Source organism: Danio rerio, chromosome 16, assembly GCF_052040795.2.
Source record: "Danio rerio strain M-AB ecotype USA chromosome 16, GRCz13ab, whole genome shotgun sequence".
In the NCBI taxonomy this organism is placed as follows: Eukaryota; Metazoa; Chordata; class Actinopteri; order Cypriniformes; family Danionidae; genus Danio; species Danio rerio.
The window spans coordinates 34,373,453-34,387,320 of NC_141036.1; the positions used below are offsets into that span (position 1 = coordinate 34,373,453).

The 13,868-nt window shown below is 35.2% G+C and overlaps 1 protein-coding gene across 7 annotated transcripts in view; it reads left to right on the plus strand.

The window, feature by feature from the left end:
- Positions 1-13,868, plus strand: part of sema6cb (semaphorin 6Cb) — a 269,311-nt gene that overhangs the window by 120,042 nt on the left and 135,401 nt on the right. The window contains exon 1 of one of the 7 annotated variants that reach the window (XM_087285829.1): positions 1-245. The gene's annotated coding sequence lies outside the window, so the exon portion shown is untranslated. 7 annotated transcript variants of the gene reach the window in all.

Below are 13,868 nucleotides of genomic sequence, written 5' to 3' on the forward strand. Positions count from 1 at the left end.
AAACAACCGCGTAAGCACTCACATTCTAGATTTCTCTCTGTCCATCCCTTTTGTCCAGGAAATCCACATTTTCATTCAAAGGTCACCGATGGCTACAGAGAGTTGCTGGGAGCCGTATTCAGTCACGTTGTGTCATACTGTTTATCCTGGAGGTTGTTGGTGTGTTATGGATGGTTTGATGTAGACCTGAGCCCTGCAGGTTTGGAAGGCTGACACTGGACTGGCCTGTACCAACTAGGTGAAAGGTGAGGCGAGAAAGCTTGCAGGCTGGGTTTTTTTGTGAATCTCTGATTGGGTGAACTCCAGTGATGAGAAGAAAATGGGTGTCCGGTTGATTTATTAGGGTAGTCAAACTCCTTGTTTTTTGAAGTATGGATTGGTTTGTTGTCTTACTTTGAAGTCAATATGAAATTGGTTTTATTTATCTTTTTTTTTCTAAATTCGTTTGTTAGTTTGGTTATTTTCGATTTGATCTGTTACCATATGAAGGAGGAACTCCTTTGAAATGAGTTTTCCTTTTTCTGTTTCAATTTTATTCCTGGTAAAATTTGAACCTTGGAGAATGAATTCTGTAATTATTCTTAAAGTAAAATATATGTTATTAATTTGTTATTAAACTAAAAAAAAATGCTGAGCTGATTTAAACCATCCTTCTGTCAAATATGGACTTATTTTAACCATTACTAATAGCACATTTTAACTGTTGGTTTTGTCCCGTTGAACTTGTGTTTGGTTAAAATAACCTATTATTGTTGTTGTTGTTGTTGTTGTTGTTGATTTATTATATCTTTTGTTTTTATTGTTGTTGTTGTCTTGAACAATATCGTGTTGTTATTTGTTTTAGTGTTTAAAGTTCTGATAACAAAAACACAAATATTGAAATTACATGACAGTTTCAGTTTTTGTAAAAATCAGGATTATTCAACAAAATCTTTAAATGTTAATATGTTACACTATATTGAAGTTAAAACATCAGTATTAAAACAAATCTAATTCCAAATATTAACTAATGTCTAATACAGGACACATTTTATTTTATTTTTTATGTGTATCTTTAAATGACAAAATTTTTATTTCAAATTCAAGAGAACTGCCATCAGTAAGATTTACTCAAACATAACTAAATACTTTAAATTATATATTATAATTTTTCCCCATACACTGTGAAAATATCTGTAAATTAGAAATTATTCCAATTTTGTGATTCATGTTTTTTTTCCCATGTTTATTTATGCTTTTAAACTGCATTATGGATCTTGATCTTTGTTCCAACTTATTCCAAATTTTTAAAAAAGTGACTTAACATTTTTAATAGTTTAAAGTGATAAATTGTCTGGGTTTGTATTGAAGATTAAAGAACAAACATATGCATTTCTCTATATAATATTTCCTATACATTATAATATTTCAAACTACTAAAATGTCAATAAAAGTAACATAAAAGCTATAAATAAAACTGTCGACAAAGCAGATATTAACATCCCATGCAATTCACAACTGTAAGTAAATGAAAAACACTTTTGAATCACAGAATACAGAAGCTATTAGTTAACAGATATATTTTACATTGTACCTCAGAAAAAAATGGTACAATGTTGTACCAAAGACGGTACAAACCCTTGTAACTGTACCTTTTTATGAAACAGAATTGTACATTAAGACAAAGAAACAAATTTGTATCATTGCAGTTTGTACCTTTTAAGGACATGGTTTTTACCATGGGAAACCAAAATGTACTTTTGGACCTTTAAAACCTGCAGATACAATATTGTACCTTCATCAAATCTGATCCTCGAAGGTACCACTACAAGACACTTTTTACCTTAACAGTGTCAAATGTGTTCCTTCAAGAACTATTAAAAGGCATTTTGTTATATCCAAAATGTGGCAATTTGTTTTCAGTAAATATAAAACATCAAATACATTTTTAAACAATGTTTTTTTAAAAAGTTTATTTTTGTGTAAATGCACCTTTTCCATTTACAACAAAAAATAAAAAATACTTTAACAAATCAAAAGGTCTTTTTTTCTAAACATTTCACAAGACTTTTCACAAAAATGTTACAGAAATACATTCTCCCATGTACAATATATATTTTTCTCCAATTTTCACACATTACCTTTGTAATCTCCTAAAAATTAATTTAATTTACGTCATTTTAAAATAGAAATGACATTGTGCAAAAGTATTGTAATGAGATGTGCACAATGTTTGATTAGCTTCACATTACTAAAATGTCTGCATGAACAGAACGTGCAGGACTTTTGCCAGCTCACATGCGTAGGAAAGCAAACGCCAAAAGGTGCAGATATCAATGTATTTATCACAAAATGCTGACCAAATGTTTATTAAAAATGCCTTAAATGTTTAGTTTACAATATCTATAGTTTGTTACCAGTTGTTTTGTATTTAGAACTTAATAATTATATTCATAAGTTTCTTTAAACATATACTTTTAAAGGATTATTCATGTTTTAATATAGAAATTATTCATAAAATCACTTTGCCTTTACAGTAATATTCTTTTTCATATGTATCGTAATAAAGGAGTTGTCCAACACTTATTTACCTATTTTATGAGAACAAATGTGTACGTATATTTATATTTTTAATAGGCACAGGATTATAAGAGGTCTTTTCTGTACCGTACAGGTACAACTTTTACAAAGGTACAAAACTGCTCTTTAAGGAACATTATTTGTACCACCGTGTACCTGTTTTCCTGACAGTGTATCATATTGTTGAGACAAACTTTCTTTTTGTTGGCTTGTCTTGAAGATGCTGAGTTTAACTACAAATGATAGTGTTTCTCATGTATAACTGAAGTCAATCTGATTTATTTTTCATGTTCTATTGTTAACTCAGAAATGTATTACATTTCAGAAGTCAAATGTGTATGTGAATAGCATTTCATGTTGACTTTAAAGCAGAAACTTGTTGGCAGAGAATGTAACAATCCGTGTTTTGGCATGTTTTCCTTCAACATGTCTACATGTTACATGAGTAGGCGATCATTCGCTGACAGCATGCATAAGCGTTTACACTATGCATCGATGATCACGTAGGTCTGCGATCTCCTCTAAATGTGTTCAGTGAACTCACTGACCAAGAAGCATTGAACCCCTTTATTTAGAGTCTCTCACCAAAGATGGATGTAAACAAGGTTTAAGAGATGGATGAATCCCTTTCTCTCACTCCTCTTCATCTCTGGCACCACACATTCAAATATACAGCAAAGTGTGATTTCTCTGGCATGTAAGAAGTGTGGATTCTTTCATCTTTTTTTGTGCTGTGATGAGCAGATAGCCAATTCTCTGGCTTTTTGGCCTTGTGACTTTCTGACTCTGTGACCGTCTAATACTCTGACTCAGTCTGCCTCATTGTTGCCCATCACAGCAGGACTACAATGAATAGCGAAATCTCACCCAGCGAATAGGAAATTTCAGAGCAGTCATCTGGAACGGCACTTTAGACTTGAATACAATGATTGGACTGTGCGTGAGCCATTTAAAGTCGACAATAGCATATTCTGCATACTCTCTCTTGTTTTTTTATGACAGAAAAAGCCTGTAATAATGATTTGGCGTGGAATGATAATAATGCATGATTGAAATTGAGATTCAGAGCCAGGTTTACTACTAGTTGGTGCCAGTGCAAACCCACTTTTGGCTTTAAAAAAATCTGGCAAGTTTAACGCAAGACATGCAGTGAAAAAGGCTGGAACTGTTATTTTTGAGGGTGACATTATGGCATATTATTACTATTGAAAACAGATTTGGGTCACACTTTATGTATAATTCATGCTATTTACAAACCATGAACTAAGAGTTTAAGCTCTTAGTAAACTACTAATTAGCTGCTTATTAATAGATGGTAAGATAGTATTTTGGTTTAGTAATTGGGTATGATTAGGGATTTAAGATCATGCATTATAAGTGCTAATAAAGAGTTAATATCTTTATAATAGGCAGGTAATGAGTCAGTAGTGATGAAAACCAATGGTGTAAATTGTTATTTAAACTAAAGTGTTACCTAGATTTGATGCGATGTGATCATGGGTTTATTTATCCCATAGTTAAATGATATAAAAAAAATATATATATTTAACCCATTTTGGTCTTGGACTGGTTTCAGTAGTTGCTACTTTGTGCTGTTCATTGTAGAATGCATTTGCCATTAAGGGAAAAGCTGGTGCATTTAATTTTGGTCTGAACTGTCAATAATTGTCAGTATTTCACCGAACTTTCCACTCCCATCCATTGCTTTGATGTATTCCAATCTAATACTAAATACACCTTGTTTAGTAAATATGTCCCTTGACATTTTCTTACAGGGAAAGTTCACCCAAAGATTATTATCATCATGTATTCACCCTTTTTTGAGGAACGTTGGAAATGGTAACCACATTCATAATAGGAAAATGAAAGTTTCATTAGTTTCCATCATTCTTCAGAATATTTTCATAGTTCAGAAATCCTTTTTATTAGTGACAGCAGTGGTCGTTTAGTGAACTGCAAACTGCAGCTGGCCATTTTTCTGCTCAAGCCTGCATTTACGCAGAAACATATATTCTTTCATAAAAAAATCCTTCTAATGTGCGTCCATAAACAACCTAGAATTTTTTTTTAAACCTTTGTTACAAGTTGTTTCACATTTTCAATAGAACTATGAGTAGTATCAAATTATATAAATATGGTATGTATAGTTTCATGCAGATTCTTACATACTTGAGTTCACTTAAATGGACAACTCATTAAAAATTAATGTTCTGTAAACATTTACTGATCTTCATGTGTAGTTTAAAACTGAAATGAGTTTGTGTAGTGCAGAAGATTCTGGAATATTTTATAAAAATTCCAAAAATGTTTGACTATGTAATGAACACAACTAGCAGCAGAAAAAACATGTTCTTAAGAAATAAAAATGTTGTGATTCAGTTTTGAACTATATGAGGATCAGTAAATGATGGCTGAATATAATTTTGGGGGCGAACAATCCCTTTGGGTGCATTTAACGTGCTTTAACTACAGTAAAACTGACCAACTCACCTCTACTTTCTCGAAAATAAAGGTACAAAACCTGTCACTAGGGTATTACTTTTCCAAAAGGTAAATTTTTTTGTACCCAACAACTCCACATTTGTACTTTAAAGGTCCAATAAAGTTTTTAGAAGTTAGTATCAAAATTATTTGTTATATAGGATATCTATAAGCCAGTGTGCTCCACAACAGTGACAACATTCACATTTAGAAGATATAAAACTGATATAAACATGTAAAGCTTGTTGTTTGTCACTTCCACCCAAATTGATCAACGACTTTATCAATGTCAACTTACATTACATCTGACATGCTCCACCCTCTTCTCCCAAGATCATTTTCATTTGCTTTTCATTTGATGCATTTGAGCTCAACCACTCTCACTGGCAGAGCTGTGATAAAACAAAACACTATTGGCTGTTTTTTTTTTTTAATGCGCAGGAGCTACGATTTGTCCCACTCTCTCATCATGTTTCTGCTGAGAATACGTCAAACATCAAATAGAAAGGCATATTTTAAACCATTACACACGGGACCTTTTAAGTTACACTTGTGTAGCTCAAGGTACCATGAGGTACACGTTTGTACATTTTATGTACTAATTTGTGCCTTTAAAGTCCAAATGTAAACCCAATAAGTAAAAAATTGCTCCTTTTGAAAAAGTAGTGCCTCTGTGACAGGTTTTGTATTTTTATTTCTGAGCATGTACGTTGGACACACAAACCTAATCATCAGATTGGTTCCTCTACGCTCCAACAGGAAAACACTTGGCTGCGCAGGAAAAGCTTGGGGTTACAGTGAATTCCCATTTTCACCAGCAGATTGGCACTCAGGAATCACCAGCGTCAAGTTATTTTGGGTGTATTTATGCGTGTGTGTTGGTCCCCCGAGGCCTGTTTGAGTTGTGAGCTTCAGTGCCCTGAGACTAACAGGCAGGAGGAAGCAGATGGCTCCAAGGAGGGGTGACCCCTGAGCAGTTCTCTGACTCTGGCAGAATTATATCCTCCAGAGTCGCACACGTCTTGCTTCTGTAATCCTATAAGATACCCAAACACAAATACACACATGTGCACGCGCACACACAAACGCACATGCTTGCACTCATTTTTGCACAACCTTTTTAATCTGCATGCTGCTCCTCCTCCTCCTGTCTTGTCCTGACAACTACTGATGGGCAACTGCTGGATTATGCTTAGTCCCTGAGTCAATTTTATAATATAGACTAGGGCTGAGCGAAATAACAATCTCATATCCTGATAAAAGTCATTTCATATCCCAATAACAATATATATATTTATACAACAGTTCTGTCTGGTTCTCGAATCTGATTGGCTGATAGCCGTGCTATATTCTGCAATATCAGAACTCCTACAGCCTCTTTACCCTATGTGTATTACTCCGCCCATGTACAGCCAGCAAAAAGCAGACACTACAGATCTTAAGTTTAAAAGATGCACACTCAACTGTTTAACTGTCAGCTTATGATTTGAATCCGGAAGAAAGTAGTTCCTCATACAAAAGGGTATTTGAGACTCTCCATGTTTGATTTGGTTTTTATATACACAATTATGCAGTCAAACTGTTGTATAAACGCAATATCACACTCGTAGCAGTGCGATATGGCTGTATATCAGCACTGGTGGGGGCACTAAGGCAACGCACGCCTCCCACCAGTGCCGATATACAGCCATATCGCACTGCTACTCGTGTGATATTACTCATATACACACACACACACACATATATATATATATATATATATATATATATATATATATATATATACACATACATATATATACATTAACAACATGGATAGTACTCACTGTTAAAAGATTCCTGTAGAAACTACAGTAACTTACTAGCAGCTGTTCATCAGTACCCTGCTGAAAAATCCAGCTTAAACCAGCCTAGGCTGGTTGGCTGGTTTTAGCTGGTCAACCAGGCTGGTTTTAGAGGGGTTTTGGCCATTTCCAGGCTGGTTTCCAGCCATTTCCAGCCTGGTCTTAGCTGGTCAGGCTGGAAAATGACCAGCTAAATCCAGCTAAAACCAGCTTGACCAGCCTGGTTTAAGCTGGACTTAGCTGGTTTTGGCTGGGCTCCCAGCCTGGCTAGGCTGGTCAAGCTGGTTTTAGCTGGTCATCTCCCAGCCTGAACAGCTAAGACCAGGCTGGAAATGGCTGGAAACCAGCCTGGAAATGGCCAAAACCCCTCTAAAACCAGCCTGGTTGACCAGCTAAAACCAGCCAACCAGCCTAGGCTGGTTTAAGCTGGATTTTTCAGCAGGGTAACTTACTGTAAATAAATTACAGCAAAAATACTGTATTTACATTACAGTTACACCACTTATCTTGGTGTATATGTCTTTATATACTTTAGATACATATAATTATATGTATATCTTTACTCTAAAATATTACAGTAATTTTCATAGTACAACTTTAAAATACAGTAACAAACGGCATAAATGTTCTAGAGTAAAATACAGGACAACAGAGATGAGGATCCACATGCAGTTTTATAATCAAGAGTAGTCAGGCAGGCAATGGTCAAACAGGTGCAAACTGGAGCATGAGGGTAATCCAAAGAACGTGTTCAGAATAACAGGCAAATGGTTAGGACAGGCAGTATGACAGCACAAACAATAAAACAAACAAGCGTGCAAAAACACGGGAAGGCAAGACAAGGAAAACACTTCGTAAAGCTAACAGTGAACAAGAATTAGCAAAGTCTGTAGGAGCTGTTTATATGGTTCATCTAATTAGTCAATGAGCTTCCAGCTGTGTGAGTGCAATCAGGGAGAGAACCAGAACTGGTATGTGTGGTGCATGATGGTATTTGTGGTTCTTATCAGTGCATATGTGAAGTTCATCAACGATCTGCACAGGCTAGATCGCTGGCGATCGAGACAAACCTTGTACTTCTTATGATGCACTTATTCATGTTTCTGTCTGCATCCCCTTAATGGCGTGTAACATTGCGCTCATATGAATTATAAAAAAAAAATACAAAAACAATGTATTTTGTGGCACCACAAAATAAACGTTAGAGAATAATATGAAACAATAGACTTTTACTTTGTTCCTCAAATATATATTGTCCGATTGCACAGCCTTAATATAGACTACTAATGTAAAACGTATTGTGCATATCCACAATGAGAGTGAAAGTGGAGTTATTAACAGAGCTTTTAAATTATCTCAAGAGATGTTGAATTTGATCCAGCTATAGTGAAAGAAAGTAAATGCCATATTTAATTTGGTGCTGTTAAAGCGGAGGCTGCTTGGGACTGAAGTACAGTGTGTTCAATATGCTGTATTGTTGATCGTTTGGCTAAATGGGGGAGGAAAAAAGTGTTTCCAATGCCTGATTGGGCGAACAGTCAACATCTGTTACGCTCCATGACAACAGCGGTATTGAACGTGCTGTACTTGGGCTCCAACACAGGCTGATGTTCATTACTGTTAAATATGGTGTCTATTTTGGGGTTAACGAAATTGTTTAATTTTGGTAATTAAGTATTTATATGTGATTTATCTTTTGGATTTTCTCTTTGGTGGATAACTTGGTGGAATCATCTACATATGTGCTGCCATATGCTGCTAAAAAAAGCCTATAGATGCATCAGATAAACAAAATTCAAAGCTGTTGGATGTGTGAGTCATTACTTTTTTAAGTAGATGGTTTGCAGGTGTTTGATAAATTGTGCTAATAAGTGAAGGTGAGAATATAGTTATTTTATTTCAGTTTTTAAAGTGATGAAAACTGGTCATTGAATTGTTTTGATTATTCATCATTATTGGCTCTTCATTGGCTATCCATCAAGTCAATCTTTAAATATTTAAAGGCATAGTTCACCTAAAAATGAAAATATTCTGTTAATCTGCTCGCCTTCAAATCACATGAGAGTTTGTTTCTTCAGTAGATGTTGTTGTTGTTGTTGTTGTTGTTGTTGTTGTTGTTGTTGTTGTTGTTGTTGTTGTTGTTGTTGTTGTTGTTGTTGTTGTTGAAATGTGGCTACTATTTTAAAAGTAAAAAATAGCAAAATACAGGCAAAACCACATTAATATACTTGGCTCCTGACAATACATTTGGTCTCATAAAGCCAAATGATGTCTCTGGAAGTATCGGAAGACATTGACTTATGTTTCATGAATCAGTAGAGATCATGGTTTTGGCTAGATATATTTGTATTTATATATTCTACTGAATAAATTAAAATCGCCTGCTTCTTGGATGGCCTTTAAACTAAATGCTGCTACTTGTTGGGAGAACTGTGTGTTGAGAAAAAATTATTGTCAGTATTTATTTCTCAGTTTTAAGATGTTTTCGCTATTTAAAAATATTTGATAATGTAACCATTGTTTAAAAGTTTGATATCTGTGAGACTTTTATGCTAAAAATCAGTAATTTAAAGATATATATTCACAATACTTTACTGATGGGTTTTGTACCAATAAAATGCAATGATTTCCTGGTAAAGTCAAAAGCTATCATGATTGTCACGTGATCCTTCAGAAACTATTCGAAAATACATTTGTTTTGGTATACAATCATTGTGTGTTTACATACTTTAGATTAATTAAATTCCTCCTCGCTGATTAGAAGTATTGATTTCTGTCAAATCGAATGTGTGACCCAAAACCTATTGTAATTTACACGTTGCTCTAAATGATAAATGAGTCCTTATACATTAATTAGGAACTGGAAATGTCATATAAAGACCATGGGACATTTATACAAACTCAAAAGGTCTGGGTTACCTGTAAATCCATTATTTCGAAAACCTATTACTACTTGCATTTAGTCACCACTGAGTGTTCACTGACCATGATTTCAACATATAAAACTACATTAAATCAATAACACATAATTATTATAGTTCTTTTTAACATGTCTATATATGCCTGTTCACATGTAAATGAGTTGCTGTTTTAGAGAAACACACCAAAAACACTTTTGCAGATGTTTCTATGAAAAGCTCCTTACACTATAAAAAATGTAATGACAAGAAGCTTTTTATGTTGTTTTAACTTATTTAAATTAGTTAATAAGGTTTCAACTTTTTTTTTTTTTTTTTTGAAGTTATAGAAAAAAGTTTAACTTAACATTTTAGTAAGTAGTTGGCATGTTCTCCCTGTGTTCGCGAGAGTTTTCTCCGGGTGCTCCGGTTTCCCCCACAGTCCAAAGAAATAGGTGAATTGAGTACGCAAAATTGGCCTTGGTGCATGAGTGTGTGGGTGAAAGTGAGAGCGTTTGGGTGTTTGCCATTGCTGGGTGACATGTGGAAGGGCATCCGCTGCGTAAAACAGACACCAGAATAGATGGCAGTTCATTCCGCTGTGATGACCCCTGATAAATAAGGGATCTAGCTGAAGAAAAGTGAATGAATGAGTTTTAGTCAGTTTGACTGTTGTTGTTGATGAATTTGAGATGACTAAAAAAGTTCATTCGATTAAACTAAAAATGCTAAGTTAAGGTAAAGAATTATACTTACTTGAGGTAACTTAAGTCAGCAAGATTTTTTACAGTGTGTTTTCTTGTAGTTTTCTGGCTAATATTATTAAACTTGCTTCAGTTTAATAAGATTTAAATTTATTTTCCACTGATCCTTGAAGCGTGCTTGCACAAAACCCTCTTAAGACCAAAACTGAGATATCATGGAAAGGTCCCTGCAACCTTACTGCAACATCATTCTAGACATGTAGCTCCCATAAGCGTCTGCTAAAGTAATTATGGTCTGAAGCTGGTATCAGCTGGGAGGAGCTGAGTGAAAAGCGTTCTCACGGCCCATTGTCATTCAGCAACAGTGCAGCATTAAGTGCTATATTGATCTTCTGATGCGACGCATCCGTCGGGATTCACCCACTGCTGATCCGAGATCAGGTCTGTCAGTCCTGGATGTCTCTCAAACGCCTCCTTTGGGGCATTCACAACCACCAAAGAGACCAAACAAGCCGTGTTGTGTGTCGATGTGTGACTCCACGTGAACTTAGCCAAACACCAAACCTGTTTTCTACTTTAATCTAGCCTAGATATCTCCACTCAGATGTTTGTCAAAAGATGTCATTATGCAAACTTTTCAGCTTGTTTTGAAACATCCACAAAGCTCAGTGAGTTATTAGTGTCTTCTCTGGTTTAACCATGAAGGATGGAGAATTCCTTTATTACGAGATGAGCGGCACGTCCCACCACATCGAATTCTAGTGGCTGAAGTGCCTCAGATGCGAGCGTCTCCCTTTCTAATTCAGACAAAACCTGTCTCACTCTCTTCAGGTGAAGTCCTGGAGAGCTGTTCTGATTGGTTGATCACTCTTCTTTGATCTGTCAAGTCCCCTCTTATTCTTCAATGCCTACCTACTTGATTTATGCCTGCTTCCTCCTGAGCTTCTCTCTATGGCTACGCAAAAAAGCTCATAAAACTTATATTGGCTGCCATAAACGCGGCACACATTACTGTTTAACATTTGGGGGTTGATAATATTTTTGTTGATGTGTTTTTGATAAGGCTGTATTTGTTTAAGTTAGAAAAAAGAATTTTGTATTGTAAAATGTATTCAAATGTTCTGATTTGGTATTCTAGAATTTGGTGTCATTTTGTTCCTGGAATTTTAAATGTTAATATTATCATAACCGATTCTGTAATTGGATCAAACATTTAGAAAAAGACTAATTAATGCCACAGAAGATCACAGAATTCATCAAGTCTTTTGTTAATACCCATTGCCATTCATGCTGTTGTTTTCCCTCCCAAAAAAATGGAATATCCTGGATTATATTATAATATAATTATAGATCTGGCTTTTTTCTAGTTTCATGTTTTAAAATGCATAAAAAATATGAGATGAGATTGAAGACCAGGATAAAAATGTGAAAAGTATTTAACAAAGCATTAAATACCCCCCTCACCCCCCCACCCCCCCCAAAAAAATATTTGCATTTAAGGACATTAAATTATTGAATTAAAAATGAAACACTGACATATTTATTTAAAAATTGTTTTACATAAATGCTTATCTGTTGTATTTATTGAAGAATCTTGTGAAAAAATGTCTTATGCAAAAATACGGTTTTCCACAAAAGTCTTAAAGTGGTCCAAAACGTTATCATATTTTTTAACTTTAGTCGATAGATAATGTAGCTGTGTGAACATAAACAACATCTCTAAATATAAGACCCTCAAAGTTTAATGTAAATCAAGACAGAGTTACAGAGCTTGTTTGCAGTTTCTATATTTGGGCCTCCAAAAGACACGACACAAAGAGAAGATTTTATTTCAGTCATGATCCAGATTATTATAACAAGTATATAGCTAACATTTGACAAAGGACAGTTTCCAGAATCTCTCCCAGTTCAGTTCTGGATTCGGCTAAAAACTCCTCCAACCAAAACAGACGAAGCTGTGGATTGTGAGCTGCAACCTTTACAAATTTTTATTTGTTAAAATTGATATATTTCATGCATAGTGTCTTGCTTAAACAATATGTTGTAGCGAGAACATAAAGAAGGATGTAAACAATGGGAAATGCTGTTTGACACCGTTAACAATTTAGCTAGAAATTCATATTTACCCGTCAAACCCATGTAAACACCCACAATCTTCAGCAGCACTGCAGTGTCTCTCTGTGTGCATGCTTTCCATGCATTCCATATCTCAATTAACAAATTCGCAAAAGATATGTTATATTTCAAATTAAGTACACATGCATATTCTGAATATATGTGAAAGACACTTATCAGATTTTATGCATGCATGCATGCATGCATGCATGAGGTTCAGCTGTGTCCTCTTCATTTTCTCTCTGATTCAGGCACAAACTGATACGGCTAACAGCTACTCTGGCTCTGGCTTTACTTAGTGCAAAAGCACGTGCTTGTAGTTGTGTGACACTTTTCCTGGTGATGTGGAGCCAATCCGCAAATCACATAACGTTATGCTAGCTGACCAGGCAGATCCTCGTTTTAATGTTAGCTGAGTAGCTGTGAATAATCTAAGGACGATATGTAAAAAATAACTTGAGTTTTTACAAATAAAGCTTGGACACACATCTTATAAACACAACCAAGCCTTAAAAATGGACTGTGGACCACCGCTTTAAGCAGCTCATCTGATTTCAACACTGACAATAGAAAGTAAAATAAAGTACCAAAGTTATTGCTGCCAAAAATCTTTCTTTTTAAAATAAATTGGTATATTAGTATAGTTTAGAAATTGTAATATTTATTCATTAATTGTAATATATTGTTACACCTTTATCAATTAAATGGTAAACACATTTAATGTGATGAGAACATGTTATGAGAATTTTTCAAAAACATTTACAAACCTCATCAACCGCAATCTTTTAAATGGCAGTATATCTGATGACAACAGTGTACTGCCTTTCAGGAATGACCTGCGTATCGGCCAGCGAAGGGATCGCTAACACTCGCTCTTGTCTGATCTCGCCTCAGCTGTGGGCTTGAAAAGCTGCCAACAGCAGATAAATGCATTTAGCTGGATGTCCCTCCTCCTCCACCTCCTCTCCTCGCGGGGATGTGATGATTCTGAACTCCTCCCGGTCTCCGCCGAATGCTGTGGAAGTGAAGCGAGATGCCATTTCAGATGCCTGCAGAGGGCTAGATGGCAGCCGTGATACTGCAAATTGAGCTGTGGCGAGAACGTAACAAAGCCTTCGTGTTCAGCCAGCAAGATGTATTACATAAGGCGTATGAACCACCACAAAGTGATCCATTATTCATTTACTATCATGTAACTAATCAATCATTTATCATTTAAGTGTTTCTCACATCCACGCTCCTGTTAGCCGGCTTAAAACAGAATAATG